The 13,129-nt window shown below is 38.8% G+C and overlaps 1 protein-coding gene across 1 annotated transcript in view; it reads left to right on the forward strand.

Moving 5' to 3' along the window:
- Positions 1–2,006: 2,006 nt before the first annotated feature.
- The window catches only part of UGT8 (UDP glycosyltransferase 8), a 122,489-nt gene continuing 111,366 nt past the window's right edge, over positions 2,007–13,129 (forward strand). Inside the window, exons 1-2 of the mRNA XM_037830536.1 lie at positions 2,007–2,493; positions 2,820–2,936. The gene's annotated coding sequence lies outside the window, so the exon portion shown is untranslated. The remainder of the gene's footprint in view (positions 2,494–2,819; positions 2,937–13,129) is intronic.

Genomic DNA, 13,129 nt, shown 5'->3' on the forward strand with positions numbered 1-13,129 from the left:
ATCCAGCATTTACTGAGCACTTATGTGTCACTTATATGTCCTGTGCCATTTCTGTTTTAATTTCTGAGATTCTCATAATAACTTGCTGTCATAGATACTATTATTATATTCATTGTGTAGGAAATAAAGGCACAGAGAATGTAGGTAACATGACAAAGGTTATAAGTTGGTGAGGCTGAAGTTCGATTTTAGGAAGATTGGTTTCAAAATTTATGGTTAATAAACCAGGTTAGGCTAGTATTTCTCATATGATTATTGATTATTTCCCAACTAGCTGAAGAATCATAAAAAAAAAAAAAACAACAACACATTATTTTGAACTAAAAACTGGGTATACTGATAGATGTGCCCTACAGAAATAACAAGGGCATTTTTAATATCATACTCCATACTAGCTGAAACTTCCTTACTAAAGATATGCCATCCAATTCTGCACTCTATAAACTAAATATGACACAGAGAATCTTGCATGAGTCTGGATATGAGCTGTAAGAAATGATCACCGTAGAAGTCAACAGACAGACATGTACATATCCACACATAATATATATAGTAATGTCTTTTCTATCCAAAAATCTGACAAAAATGTTACATGATGGTAATTTTACATGATTTTATTAAGCAAAGGGGTGTGACAAAAACTTTAGATTTTCATAAAATTTTTAAAAATTAAAGTTTTTGCTTTTATTTCTAATAGTTTCATTTTATCAAGAATTTATATACCTTATCAGAACAGTAGCTTTCAAGCAAAGCCTGAAACTTGAGGAAACAGCTTTTAAATTAAATGCTTAAGATCCTTTTCATTGGTTATGTTTTTTTAATGTTTATTATTATTTTAAGTTTTTCTAATGCAAATTTAAACAAAAATAAACACAGAGGACACTAATCTCCTTAGGTCGGGCACACAGACAAGGAAAATATTTCCTGTTTTCACAATATTTCGAATTTCTAATCTAGATAGAAAAAATATGCATTATATTTTTTGAAACCAGCATTTGAAAATCTCTTCATCAGTAAGCATTCTTGAGTATACCACTTCAGTCACTGCACTTAATTAAATATAGAATTCCTAATAAAATGACAAGGATGTATATTTCCATTTCCTATTTGAAGGCAGAAAGCTCCAATCTATTTCTGATTCTGGGTTTGGAACAAGAAAAGAGCAACTAGAATTTTTTTTTTTTTTTAATGTCCAATATATAATGTTCGTGTACGGTGGCAGCATCTGTTCCTGCAGTTTTATGCCAGACATGATTTTGCTTTTTGAAAGATCGAACATAAATGATCCTGTACAAACACTGAATTCGAATATATATATTGGATAGAAGGTCAGTTAGGCTCAGAGGAAAACTGAACCACTACTGAGCTTTCCTGGGTCTTGGAAGTTCACAATCTACCATCAACCACTTCGCGTCTCAAGTCTGAAGCGACACAGGAAGGCTGTTCCAGCAAGCCGTGGGTATGCTAAGTTGCTTCCTGGCCTAGACGCCAACTTGGCAAGAATGTGCTGCTGGCAAACAGACTAGTCAGGATAAAGTCGCCACAGAGTCAACCAGACAAATCATAAATGGCCCATTCAGTACAAGCTTGCAGGGAAGAATGTTTCAGAGCCCAGCAACCCCATTTACTTTTTCCAGTATCCCTAAACCCCGGCTTCCTAATGCTTTCCGCTTCACGAGGGCCAGAACTGGAACCTAGGTTGGCGGCAGCACAGGTGCTTAATTACCCAAGCGCCCGCCTCCTTAGCATTTCCCCACCCCTTTGACCAAGTGCAACTTTTGAATGAGCTTCGTAGAAGTGAAGCAAAACGGGAAGCGTGGAAGGTGAGAAAAGGGGCGTTACCAAACGCAAAGCGCGCTGTGCTGGCGATGTTAAAAAATAAAGGCGGGCACGAGGACCAGGCGAGAGGCGGCAAAGATGGCACAGGACACGCCTTTCAGGGGAATAGGGGGCGGGGCCACGTGCCTGTCTCAGGGTTCGCAGCTCCAGTGCGCCTGAAGGGATCGAGAGCGTCCCAGACTGCTAGGTGTCCGCCGTTTCGCGGGCGAGCATCCTTGTCCCAGGACGCTATCCTTCGCTCAACCGGCGCGTGCGCGGCACAAAGGCGCGCCCGCATCCATGCCCTAGCCAGGGTCTTAAGAAGTGCTCGCAGCCCGAGACGCGTAATGCGAAGCTGAACTTGTGGCGGTCGGCGTCGTGCCGAGTTGAGCCAGGCGCGGGAGGACAGGGGCGCTGTAGTTTTGCTCGCAGCGCGCAGGGCGGGGCGCTCCTGGCAGGGGCTCAGCGGCCCGCGAGGAGCTGCAAAGGAGCAGGCGCGCTGTGGGCCTGAGAGGGGGCATGGTTAAAGCACTGCCATCAACCGTGAGCCCAGAGAGCCCGTCCTAAGCCAATTTACTAACTCCGCAAGCTCCCTCACGCCCCTAAACCACGTCCCCGGAAACGGTTACGCGACAGAGACATACTCAGACTCACGCGCTGCAGCCAAAGGACCAGGTGAGCTGACGGACCACGCCGTTCCCGCGGGAGGAAGGGGGGCGGGCTGGGAGAAGGTGAGGGGCGTTGTTTGCTCCCGGAGGTGAGTGCCGGGCGAATGGCTACCATCCAGGGGCGGGGGGTAGGAATCGGAAAGTGCAGATGGGTCTGGGCTGAGGGAGTTAGGAATGGATAATGGGAGTTGGGGGTTGAGGGTTGGGAAGAAAGGCTGGGGATTCGAGGTCGGGGTGTGAGGGAATTTTCTAGGCTGCCCCTCATCACGCCCGCGCTACTGTCCCTTCCAAATGGCACCCGTTTAGCATTTGCCCCTGCATTTGCTCCTGCAGGCGGAGGAAGGGTATAACAGGGCACGGAGCACCGGGACTACTGCCCCGGTGGAGGACCTTGCACTAGACCTTGGGACGTGGGCACCGAGGCTCCCTGAGGCCAGAGTTCCGTACCAGGCAGGTATGGGGGATCGGGAGGTGTTTCGGAACCTCTGCAACTCTTCTGTACTCCGTCTTTCTCCTAAGGGAGAAGCCAAGCGGAGTAAGTCGGGGGTAGGGTCACACAAACACGCACACGCACACACACACTGGGACTTGTCCGCACCAGCTGCCCCCTGCGCGGCCTTGCGACCCCCAGAAATGGGCAGTGGTGGCAAGGCCGCGCGTGGTTTCGGGCTCGGATGAGGCAACGGTCGCGGGAGCCCTTGCTTTAGAGAACCGCTTGCGGGCCTCCGGGGTTAGAGAGGTGAGGGCGGCGGGACGGAGAGAGAGAAGGACGCGCGGCGGAGAGAAGGGCGCCTTCCACGGGCTGGAGGAGTGGCGAGGGGGCCTGGTAAGAGTGGCTTGGGATGTAGGAGGCGAACCGCATTGGAGGGTGCAAGTTATGTGCAGTGCGACGGGGCAAAAGGGTAATCAAAGGAGTCAGGGCATGGTACCTGAACTGTATGTGTAAAATTACTGGTTTAATTGAGGGTTTATAAAGTTTGGGTACCGAGAACGATCCCCCCCCACACACACACACACCGACCCACAAACACACCGCATTTCCTAAGGGAAGGGACTGCCGTATAACTGTACCCGTAACTCTGGTTCCCATCACCTTAAATCATCACGGGGGGGGCGGGGGTGGAGAGAGATGGTGGAGAACTTCAGAGAGTCCAGCAAACTAATGTGGAAGGGTAGATTGTGTTGAACTTTTCATTCTCAGCAGGGAGAGGGCAAATCATAGGGAGAAGGGGTGGGTGGCGTTTTCAAATCAGGCTGACCCCAAGAGTCACTTCTATTATATGCTAGTGTTAGAAGTCAGAGCCTTTTATTTAAAGTGCGTTTCACTCGGAAAAGGTTAAAAACACTTCTAAAACCTGCAGTCCCATTAGGCTGTCACCATGTACAGTAAGTTTTTCAAGATTAATCACATAAAGGTGTGACAGTTTGATTAGATGCCAAGTGTGCTGTTGGTTCTATTTCTGATAATTTCACTTTGGAAAAATCAGTTGTCACTCGTAATTGGTGTGCTTCATTCTCATGCGTCCCTAGAGAAAATTGCCATTTGAAGGAAGGCTAGAAAGTGCTTTTTAATTGGTATTTTAATAGTATTAGTAGTAATCACACTTTGTCCCCTGGAGAGTTTTTAATTAATCTAAGAGTCATGCACCTAAATATTATGTGGAAAGGAGACCAGAAATTTGTGTTAATTGAATTAAATCTGATCCTATGTTCTTTCCATCTCAGCAAGAGAAACAGCTGACTTAGTTTTCTCCTGTAGAAACCATCTCTTGGTGAACTGAAGTTTTGCTTTAGGAATGTGTTTCTGTTCGGCAACTATTCTGGATAATTCTATAGGGAAACACTCTAGTGTTGGTTGATTTACGTGCTGTCCATAAGATTAATTTGACATCTAGTGTTGTATGACTTAGTGCTATAACAGTTTTTGGCCTGACATTTAGTAAAAGCTTGATAGTATATAGAATCTTGGGCATAACTGAGGAGAAAGTATACTACTGACTTTTTCTGAGTAACATTACTGTAGAGATTTCAACTGTGTTTTAAAATCTAAAATTTCCAGAATGTTTTGTTCATTGTATTTATCTTTGTGCATTTATTAGAAGAAATAAAAAAGTAGTGTAAATAGATGTTTAAAACAAATTTGTTTTTGTAAAATCTATTTTTTTGTTGTTGTTTAACAAACTTGACATATTTTACAATAATTTAATTTAAATTACTTAAAACAATTCATGGTAACTTGCAGATAGCCATCAACTAAATTACTATTTAAATACTGCTGAAAAGTGAAGAAAATAACCATAACCTCAATTCTCAACTCCTTTTCAAAATTGTTTATGTGACTGAATTTATCAGATAATAATGTTTTGATGGTCTTTAATTCACACGTGATTTACAATGTACACCATCAAAATAGGAAATTTTGATTGTTTATGCAGTAAATGATAATATCTCATTTATTTGAAATTTTCTAGATAGCTGAGCCCTCACATTATTAATTGCTGAGCCTTTAAAAAATTTAGCTGTTAAGATAAACAATTTCTAACTCTTACAATCTTCCTTGTTTCCTTGGAGGATATTGCATATACATTTATCTTTTAAATTGGGTTATCTTTGTGAGCATGAATTCATAAAGAATTATTGGTTGAGGTGTATAGAGTTGTTTTTGTCTAAATGGCCTTGGCTTCTGGGTTGAAATACTAGAAAGGAGACAGAAGTACCATTCTTCCTTTTATGGTTTTTCAGGGTCCTCTTTCTGTTATCAGCTATCATTTTCTACTGTTGTCAGGCTGTAATGGGCCTTGCTGCTATATTATCTGTTGTCTTATTTTCCATGAAATGCTGTGGTCTATATGCCTGAGTATAAAGCCTGTGGACTTTGTGACAGATACTTGCTGTTCACAGGCCTTACTTCTGGAATGGGCTGTGAGCTGCGTGGTTGAGGTTCTCAAAAGGATAGCCATTATATACATGGTTTTAATGTTATTTTTTATATAGTAAATTTTATGTATGGGATCATTAGAAGTGTGTCTTAATTTCAGGCAGTTCAGTCTTCTGGAAAATCTTTGCTTTTCTGAGAAACTTAAGCAGCCTTTTAAAAGATTACTTTTCTTTTGGTAAACCCAGATTGTCTTTGTGTAGGAATCTGAGTACCGTGATTTTTTACACTACCACTTCTCCATTGAAGCTCATGTAATGTTGGTAATGTTTCCCTACTAGAGAAGTAAGGAATAACAAGTATGATTTGATAATCCTGATAACCTTACTTGAGACTAGGTTGATTATTTAAATATTATTTTGCATACCTGCAGAGGAGCTACATATTTAAATTAGTTGAAATAAAGTAGCTAAATTTAGTTTTGAAAACAGTGGTAACTACATCTTCTTAAATCAGTAACAATTCACAAATATCAATTCTTTTATTCAATAAACACTTATTAAAATCATAGTATAGGCCAGTTACTGTGCTCTGGTTCTGTGCAGATAGATACAGCCTCAGAAGGCTTTGGGTTTAAGATGGAGAAATATATTGTAAACAATTTACTACAATAAGTACAATATAGTGCCATAAGTTCTGTAAGTGCTATGATAGCAATATGCACAGAGTACCCTGAGCAGGGATTTGGAAGTCATCAATTCTCCATGGGAGCAGAAGACTAGGGAGGCTTCAGAGAGATGGTGACGTAAAAGAGGAGTTGATGTTTAATGGGCAAAATCATGGAGTGCTGTTAGCCATCCTAAGTAGTATAGATCATTTACTATAAACAGTTGTTTTAAACAACTGATGAGAAGACAGCTCTCACAGTGATCTAGAGGGAGTGACCTGAGGAGCGTGAGGATGAAGCCAGGAAGAACACTTGAGAAAATATTGGAACGATCTTAAACCAAGCAGTAGCAGTGAGATGAAGAGAAGGGTTTGGCCAACAGAGAATTTCTAAGATTTAGTTTAGGTGGAGTGGCTGGGGGCAGGGGTGATATAGGAGGATGGGCTGGGAACTTTAATGGAGTTGCAGATTTGAGGAGCGTACGCTAAGAGTTGTTTTCCACACGTAGTATAGGAAGAGTTTATAGAAAATTCAACTGGAGGTGAGTGTCCAATGGATTATTGCATCTTAGTTCTGAGTGGAGAGATCTGGGCTGCGTAGATTGGTAGATAAATGAATGGATGGATGGACGGATGGGTGGATGGGTGGGTGGATAGATGGCTGGCTGGCTGGATAGACTTGATATATCAGTTTTCAGCATATGAGTGGTTATTGACGCAATGGAAGTTGATAGGTCTCCTAGGAAGAGGTGAAAGGGTGAAGAGGAAAATAGATGCCTGGGGGAAATCCTAAAACTTAAGAGTTGAGTAGAGAAATAGGGAGCAGCAAAGAAGAGTGAGAAGGTACAGAGCACAAGAGGTAGGAGGAGAATCAGGGGAGAGAAGCTTTTTAATAGCTGAAGGAGCTGATAATCTCAAGAAGTGAGAGATCTGGTACTAAAAGGAAGAACACCAGATAGTCCTGCTTTGGCCCCTGAACAGTTCTGTGACCTTGGATTCATAATTTAGTTCCATTTTCTCATGTACAAAATTAGAATAAAAGAACCTACCTCATTTTATAAAGCTACTCTGAGGTTGTAATGAGATGAAGTCTGTAAGGCTTTACTGGTTTGTGTTCAATAAATGCTAGCAGTTTTTATGAAAAGCAAGTCTTGGATTTGGTGATTAGAAGGTCAAGGACTATTGCTTACAGTAGTGCTTGCTGTTAGGGTTTAGGGACGGTGATTTATAAGACTAAAAGATGAACACAATCATATTTATAGCATTTGGGGCAGAAGCTGACATAATAGGGGAAACTGAAAATTTTGAAGAGACTCAACTGAACAAGGTCTCTGAAGAGAAGGTGAGGGGTTGTGTCAAGAGATCTGGAGGAGGGGTTGTCTTCTTCAGGGAAGTCTGGAAAGGCTGATAGCATAGATGTTTTTATCTTAAAAATTGGCACTGTGAAAAGCAATTATTAACCTGTATAATAGGTAAAGGACAGACTCAGAGGTTTTCTTTTTTTTTTTTTTAATAGAATTGAGTTTACTAAAGTAATGTTCTTTAAACCCCTATTTTTTTTCCTTAAGATTTTGTTTGGCTGAAGTGTTGCTTTATATTAGAGATAAGCATTAAAGTTAGATTTCTATTTTAATTTGGACATGAACTCATTATCCTGTAATTACTGGTTATTTTGAAAACATGTTTGTATTTATGAACTGCTTTGGGGACCAATCAATAATTGAACATAGTACGTATTGTTTACTACTTGGGTGTAAAGCTTAATGATTATTAATTGGTTATAAATAGTATGTATTATTCTTTTAAGTTTAAAAGTAACGGTACCACTTATGATCCTGTTACTTACAAAGCACTGTGATTGATTGGTGTAGGTGATTTTTTGTTCAGGGCTTCTGACAGTCCCACATTGTATATTTACCAAATCGTTTTTAGACTAAATATTGCCATACTCAGCACTCTCTTACAGAGATAACAGAGGCAGGGTAGAAATTGCATTAGAGTGCCACACTTAGATCAGCAGTTGAGTGCAAAGCCAAAACAAAAACTTTGGATGTATGAATGTCAGTACGCTTAGGACAACCTGGATCAGCTCCTACTCTCGAAGTGGAAATTTATTACATATTAGAATATTTGGATTAGATGTTTAGTAAGGAACATTTCAGAAATACCATTGCTTGGCTAATGGCTGTGCGCTATATATCTGAATTGTTAACTGGAACAATCACTATGCTAGTTTTATTTTGAAGGTATAATCTATTTCCATTGACTTGATTTAGATGACAAAAATGCATTCAGCTCAGTAAATAAATCATGCATTTATAATTGATTTGGTAAATGTGTGTTTGATTTTGGAATATTATTACTGTAAAATATGTCTAAAATCACTTTGAGGTTTTCAGTTTTGTTTTGAATAAATTTAACACTTGAAATATTTTCAAGACCAAGTGTCAAAATTTGTAACTATTGCATTAGATATACCTGCTTTAATAAGTAATAACTATAGAACTAATTATCCTCTGAACAAGAAATTTAAGTTTAAGTAATATGTGCCCATGAACATGGGAAGGAAAATCAAGTGGAAAAATTTGTTGCATATTCTTTAATATGTACCTGCAAAGTTGTATATAAATTCAGTTTTTATAAAATGAATCACATTTACAGCATTTTAAAATTTCAAAACACCTGAAATAGTAGGACAAAAATTTAACACTTGTTAAATACGGGTGAGGGGTATATAGATATTTGTTATAATTATTGTTTCTACTTTCCTGCATGTTTGAAATATTTTAGAGTAAAACTAAGGCAGACTTTGATTTTAAAGTTTATCATATTTTAAATACACCCAGAAACTTTGCTACTTAAAGCAATAAATATCAAAGTAAATCTTCCCATAAAAAGATTCCTATTATGATTAATGTGTTTTGAAAATTCAGACTTTCCTAATCCAGTTAAACACCATGCACACAAACACACACAGCAACAAACCACCACCAACCACCAAACTTGGGCAAACCTTGGTACCACATTTTGAATATAGTATCATTCATCAACAAAAATTTCTTGAGTTTCTAAACCTCATTCTCATCATAACATTCATTATTCAGGAAAGAAAGATTTTTTTTTTTTTTTAACTAGCAATGCAATGAGTGATTCCTTGGTGTTGCCTTACTCTTTGAGAGAACTACTCTAAGAGTAGGCTGTTAGTGAAAGACTTGATGCCCTCTGCTTAGGGTTCTTGTTATGACCAAAACCCTTGTGCTTTACATAGCTTTTGCATTGGTGCTGCTGTGCCTGTCCTTTAGTTGTATTCACCAGCGGATCAGGAGAGCAGGACTAAGAGGAAAACTAGTCAAACAGGTTTGCCTCTCGATTTAAAATGGGGGGAAAAAAACAGTGAAATTTATGGTTAAAGTCAAGGGTGAAATTGACCATTTTAAGGAATATTAATGAGAAAACACTCTCCTTCCTACTGGCTTTGAAAATACTTCAGGGGTATTTGAGAGACTATCTTAAGAGAGACAGAGAAAGTGAGAGAAAAGGAAACTGAAAGAGGAAGTAAGTAAGAAATAGGGAATAATTGCAAGATGGGAAGAGGGAAAGGAAAAACAACAGTGGGGGAAAACCAAGAGAGAAAGAACAGGACTGCCTGAGTCAGCGGTGATTCAGTGTAATATTTGGGCTGTGTGTAAGCAGAGTGTATCATAGTATTGATCTGAGAATGAGTGTAATTAAAACAAACACCTATGGTCTTCACCTTCCAAAGCAGGGAACACCATACCAGAACACAGCTGGGATTTATTGTAATATTGGTGGCGTAATGTTTTAGTTACCTTCTGTGACATTAAATATATCTTGAAATTAGTTCCCCCTAAACAATAATAAAACTTTACATTCATATCATTCTGCAGTTTGCAAATCTCTTGTACAACGTAGTCTATCATTTTATCCTCATTCTACCTCTGATGGGTGTTGAGTAAGTATTTGCATTTTACAGAACCTGACTTGGGAGTGCAGAGTTCTTAAGTATCTTCCTGAGGTCAGTCTACCAGAGCTCTTACCTAGAGCAGTGTGCTTGAACTATGGTTACCACCTGCTTCATTATCCATGAATGTTGATACCTTGATCCCATTTAAATTACCTTTAACTGGTCACCTGTAGGGTCCACCATATGCTCCTTTCCCACTGGTTGAGAATTTTTCCACCCTTACCTGCTGTAATGATACTCTTCTTCTACCCCTTTGATTGTGCCTTTACTGCCTTTCCTCACATTTTTTAAAATGGCTTTTATCCTCTAACCATTATTCTTCTCTCATTATTCTCACTACTTTGGCAAGCTTATTCATGTTCATGGATTGGAATTTTAATTTATAATTATGTGATTTACAATTCTCTATTTCCAGCTCTGACTTCTTACCTACTTTCCCAAGAGCTTAGAGTTCCCGGCTCAATTTCCAAACTCTGAACTGACCCTCGTTTGCATCAATCATCAAACAATAGACTTTGGTGTTGGTTTTAAGTCCACCCTCTCCTTCATCCCTTATTTCTAGTCTAGCCCCTAATTCTATCACTGTCTTCTTCATGAAGGCCTTTCACACTTTCTTGTTTCTTTCCTTTACCTTTTTGTTTCTCTGTGCAGTCCCTCATCACTTCACAAGCTCATTAATATCTCTTTCCCAACATCTTCTTGGCCTTCCATCTATCTTACCATAATCTTCAGTCAGTTCTCCTTATTAGTTACCTGCTTGCCTTCTTCTGCTTGCCATTTAACCCTGTCATTCATTTTCACATGAATCCAGAATCTTTAACCCGGCTTTCGGGGTTCTTTATTGTTCAGCTCTATTCTGATCACCCGTTTTTTTTTTTTTCTCCTGATCCGCAAAAGGGTTGCATTGATAAAGTTCCCTTTATCCCTTCAGGCATTTGGTTTGGGGCATTTCCCTACCTGAAATATTCTGACTCTTTAACACTCCACTTTCATATTCTCATCTTTATGGGTTTTACACTCCATTGTCAACTTCTCAGACTATTGCTTTCTAGTCTTCCTTTTGCATTTCTTTAAATTTTGTTTTTGTATATATTGCTGATATTTAACACTTAATTTTATGTTCATGATCTCTAAGGAGAGTAGGAGCTCTTAGAGGGTGGATTCTCACTTATAATTTTTTTGTTTCCCCTTTACTACCTTAGACAAACAGTACTGATCAGCGATAAGATATTCATATATAATTGATTATTATCATTTGTTTCTCTTAAGGCAGTGAGAGTTGGTAAGTTCCCTAATCTTCTGTATGTATTTTGATGCTTTTTTTCCCTTTTGTGTTTTCCTAAAACTGTATCATTCAAACTTGAAATGTTCTTTTCTTTTCTTTTTTAAATGAAATAGTTTATATGGGAACAACATACATCTTATAGAGACTGCTGCATCATGAATCACAACAGGGAAAAAAATTGACCTGGAAAAGTCATATTGTGGTTCCATTGAGATCCTTATTAGGAAGTATAGTGGTTTGACAGGGTTTTGTTGTTGTGGTTAATGTTATCTGGGATTTTCCAATAGATGGAAGTTCACTTACAGCTAATTCTAGGTAATGCCAAGAAAAGGAAATTATTGCAGAGATTATTCAAGATAACTAAGTATATTTAGTTTTTATTTTGTTTTTACATCTGAATATAAATATGCCTGATGTCATGAAACAGTAGTTGGAGAAAAGAATGATTACACATTAGGAAGATCTGACTTATAAAGCATTATAATTGCCTTTCTCCCTTGCTCCCACCCTTTAGACATTTTATATCAATTAATTCAAAGCACCATTCCAGGGAGCTCTTTTTTTTTTTTTTTTTGGTCAACTTTTCTGGGCTTGTTTTCTTTTTTTGGTAATTGCCAACATTCTTCTGGTTCAACATGTCTCCCCTAATGTATCCTTTGGGGCAGGGTAGTAGAAGTAGGAATAGGAATAGGAAGACATTTTAAGAAATTACCTTACCAAAGAAAGGAGATCAACAAGTTAATTAATAAGACTATTAATAAGAAGTGATGTTTGTTATGTTATTTGCCAATTTTAAATAATTCTTGAGGACATTGAGAGGTGATTGTATTATTTTTATCAGATTTTATCTACTTTGAAATGTACTTTTTCTTTAGATTTGTAAAGCATGCAAGACAGAGAAACAATGTTCTCTGGCTCTTCTCCCTCGTTTTTTTGAGGTCCTGCTCCTGCTCTCTTTTTCTTCTCTTACACGTGTCTGCCTTTTCAGAAATAATGTCCCTCCCTGCCTTTCCTAGGGAATTCAGAGGATGGATCCTAATGACTGGCTTACAAATTAGGGGTAGCGGGACAGATAAAGGGGTAGAGGGGGTAAAGGGCCTAGCCACCACTAGAGTAGGATTTTGTCTTTTTATTCAAATTGTATTATATAGTAGATTTTTAGCCTCCATGTGGGCCCTAAAGACTTTATGCTTTCTGATCATTATTTTACCTGTAAAAATAATCAGCTTTTCTTTCTAATAATACTTAAATGTATTCTTCTTATTCTTACTCCTACTGCTCTGCCCAAGTGGGGATAGAAGAGATATTTCGAACCAGGCATGTTAATTTCTTGGAGCTTTGTACAATGGATGTCTGTAACTTATTAGAATGAGTGTTCATTCGTTCAACGAGGAACCTATTATACGATAGAAACTCTAATGCCTTAGAGCCAAATGCCTGGTGATTTTTTTATATTAATAAAAAGGTGTAAGGCTTTTATAGTATAAAAGTTTAAGAAGGAAATTACTAAGGCTTCTCAGAGACCATTGATTTGTGTATCCCAGAATTCAAGAAAAAGGCTTCATCTATTACCTGACATATGGCAGTGATAACTTTGGAGGGCCTTTATGTGGCACAGGAAGAGATACTGGATTAGAACCTGGGAAACCTGAGTGCTAGTTTCCACTCTGCCAATGAGTAACTAAAAACTAGCTATTTGATGCTAGGCAACCACACTTTGGAGGCCTTGTGCCTTTCTCTACAAATACGAGGGTTTGGACTGAGTTATCTTTTATTTTAAATTATGACTTTGATTTATTTTTTTTAATTAAAAATATTTGGCATTTTAAAAT

This window comes from Choloepus didactylus, chromosome 3 (genome assembly GCF_015220235.1).
Source record: "Choloepus didactylus isolate mChoDid1 chromosome 3, mChoDid1.pri, whole genome shotgun sequence".
NCBI lineage: Eukaryota > Metazoa > Chordata > Mammalia > Pilosa > Megalonychidae > Choloepus > Choloepus didactylus.